Here is a 3,772-nt window from a genome sequence, read left to right as displayed (position 1 = left end):
AATTTATTCATTTGTTACAAAGATGGCTGAAATTCACTCTGACACTCACGTACAAAGGATCAAACCTCAGAGTGATATTATAGATTACTTTAAAAAATAGTCTTACATACAACTTCTTGTACATAGGAGCACTATTATAGTAGTTATATTCTTGTACATAGGGCAGTATTATAGTAGTTATATTCTTGTACATAGGAGCAGTATTATAGTAGTTATATTCTTGTACATAGGGGCAGCATTATAATAGTTATATTCTTGTACACAGGAGCAGTATTATAGTAGTTATATTCTTGTACATAGGGCAGTATTATAGTAGTTATATTCTTGTACATAGGGGCAGTATTATAGTAGTTATATTCTTGTACACAGGGGCAGTATTATAGTAGTTATATTCTTGTACATAGAGGCAATATTATAATAGTTATATTCTTGTAGCTAGAGGCAGTATTATAGTAGTTATTTTATTGTACATAGGGAGCAGTATTATAGTAGTTATATTCTTGTACATAGGGGCAGTATTATAGTAGTTATATTATTGTACATAGGGAGCAGTATTATAGTAGCTATATTCTTGTACATAGGGGCAGTATTATAGTAGTTATATTGTTGTACATAGGGGCAGTATTATAGTAGTTATTTTCTTGTACATAGAGGCAGTATTATAGTAGTTATATTCTTGTACATAGGGAGCAGTATTATAGTAGTTATATTCTTGTACATAGAGGCAGTATTATAGGAGTTATATTCTTGTATATAGAGGGCAGTATTATAGTAATAGTATAAAAATGGAACAGCACAAATCCTTTACTTATCTTCGGGTGCAAGGCTCCCAAACAACCCGTCCCCTGGTTGTTCTTAGTCCATAAACTTCACAAAAATAGGCAGCACTCCATATTCTTTAAGACAATGTGCAGGAATTTATTTAACCCACATCTCCATGCAACGTTTCGGCTCTGAATGAGCCTTTCTCAAGCCTTGAGAAAGGCTCATTCAGAGCCGAAACGTTGCATGGAGATGTGGGTTAAATAAATTCCTGCACATTGTCTTAAAGCAGTATTATAGTAGCTATATTCTTGTATATAGGGGGCAGTATTATAGCAGTTATATTCTTGTACATAGGGGCAGTATTATAGTAGTTATATTCTTGTACATAGGGCAGTATTATAGTAGTTATAGTCTTGTACATAGGGGCGGTAGTATAGTAGTTATATTCTTGTACATAGAGCAGTGTAATAGTAGTTATAAACGTGTATATAGGGGCAGTGTTATAGTAGTTATATTCTTGTACATAGGGGCAGTATTATAGTAGTTATAGTCTTGTTCATAGAGGGCATGATGTTGGGGCAGAAACCCTGATTCAGGGATGTGTCACTGGGCTGTAGTTTTTATAAAATCACTGTTTGATCAGCAGGAGATTATCACTAGAGGACTAGTAAAACTGCTGCCATATAGTCTCCATATTAGTGAGCTCTGGATAACCCCGCCCCATCAGTGATTGGCAGCTTTCTGCCTATGCACAGTTTACACAGAAATCTGACAATCGGTCTGTTATACAGAGCTCAGCATTCAGGGAGACCTGGTAAATTTACAGCAGAAAAACAGTGATTTCATAAAAATTGCAGCAAGCAGATCTAGAGCTGAAGCCAGAAGTTTGGTTCAGGGGGAGCAAAACTTCTGAGTGGGCCCCTAACCAGGTAACCTTGATTACAACTGGATGACGCACCCTAATAGTGGAGGAGAACCTTAGCAGATGACCGCGCTGTTGCTGAAAATAATCTCTATACAATGACCAATATTGATATTACCGCCATATGGTCAGTGGTAGATACCTGCAGAATATATAATAGATTACAGCACAGTTATATATAGTGACTTACAGGTGCCGTTTTTTCTGAAGAAATCTTTCACTTTTCCCATCTTTTCCATCTGGCCCAGACCGACATGACAATTTCTCCAGTCAGGACTCAGATGCAGAGATTACAACAATGACAAATTTCAAGTCTCATTTTCGGCACTGTCCCCATCTATTCCCAACCTGTACAGACTCCTTATCCTGCTAATACCCCAATACTGAGCCGCTGCTGCCGTATGTGTCCCTATTACTGCACCTGCTGTGTAGTACTGTGTGCCCTCTAAATTCTAAAGTAACTCTGTACTGTATAATATAGTGATGCCGGGTGCAAGTGCCCTAAAAAACAGTGCCCACATTTTGGCCCCTAGAAACCTAGAAAGTAATAATGCCCTGTGTGCCCCTATGATAGTTACAGTAACCTGAGTTCCCCTACAACAATAAGTGCCCACTCTACATTTAATAATGTCCTGAGTCTCCCCCCTGTACAGCTCCCCTATACACACCAGTATGATGCTCTCTTATACACAGTATAATGCCCCCTCACTGTATAGTACTACCCACACAGTATACTGACTCCTTAGTAGCCCCCTAACTGTTGGATGGCTCCAACACGGTATGATGGCCCCCTCACTGTAATCTCCCACACTGTATGATGGCCCCCTAGATAGCCTCCATAAAGTATAATACACCAGATAGTCCTCAATATAGTATAAAGCACTCCCCATAGGCCTCCATATAGTATAATGCTTTCCCCATAGGCAGACTCTATATTGTATAATGCATCCCCCATAGGCAGACTCTATACTGTATAATGCACCCCCATAGGCAGACTCTATATTCTGTAATGCACTTCCCATAGGCAGACTCTATATAGTAAAATGCCTTCCCCATAGACAGACTCTATATAGTGTAATGCACCCCCATAGGCAGACTCTATATGGTATAATACACCCTCATAGGCAGATTCTATATTGTATAATGCACCTCCATAGTCAGACTCAATATAATGTAATGCATCCCCATAGCCAGACTCTTTATAGTATAATGCACTCCACATAGGCAGAATCTGTATTATAGAATTCAGGAGAAAAGCATAGGAGTAACTCGAATCACAATATATAAAAAGAGTATAAATTTTATTTAAACAAATATTTTTTAAAAAACACATACATGATATGATAAGATTCAGGATATACAGTTTACAGTACTGTGCACACAGCAAGCCAGAGAAAAGGTAACAAAACTCTTATTGCTGTAATAGTTATATATTAATATAGTTATAAATGTGACTCTGGCTCGTATTAAGCAGTAAGGGCAATGCTGCAGTAATAGTATGTAGAGTAGATGTTAATATAATAATTGTAGTTATAGCTACAACCCGCAAAAGACAATAGGAGTAGCAGATGACGTCTAGCACATAGCTAGATGCAGCCCTAGTGGGCGTAGAATAAACATATATTAATATAACAGAACACTGAAGCAGTGTCTGCAGCTTAACCACTATATGCGCAATAGCTACAATCCATAATGGGCGGTAAGGGCAAAAGGTGAAATCTAGCACATAGCTAGATATAGCCCTAGTGGGCGTAAAGTAAGCACATATTATGCTATGTTGCAAGGCCCTTTAGAATTAGCTATATATGCGGAGAAGAAGAATACTGGAGCAATGGCCGCAAAGCTTACCGCTGTGCACACGGAAGACCCTCGCTGAATGGTGACAACCCGACGCGCGTTTCGTGTCCACGCTGGGCACTTCTTCAAAGGGTATACTGTGTTAGTATGGACAAGTACCTTTAATAGTCATGGAGACACCCGGTGGGCAATCCTCCTCGGATCAGTCTGACAAACGAGTGACTACTAGACAATCTGCTAAAACTAAAAACAAAGACGTCGGAGGGAAATCTGCCTCTGGTGGAGCCC

The sequence above is a fragment of the Ranitomeya variabilis genome, chromosome 4 (assembly GCF_051348905.1).
Source record: "Ranitomeya variabilis isolate aRanVar5 chromosome 4, aRanVar5.hap1, whole genome shotgun sequence".
NCBI lineage: Eukaryota > Metazoa > Chordata > Amphibia > Anura > Dendrobatidae > Ranitomeya > Ranitomeya variabilis.
The sequence above is the reverse complement of the archived record's forward strand: the minus strand, read 5'-3'. Positions refer to the sequence as shown.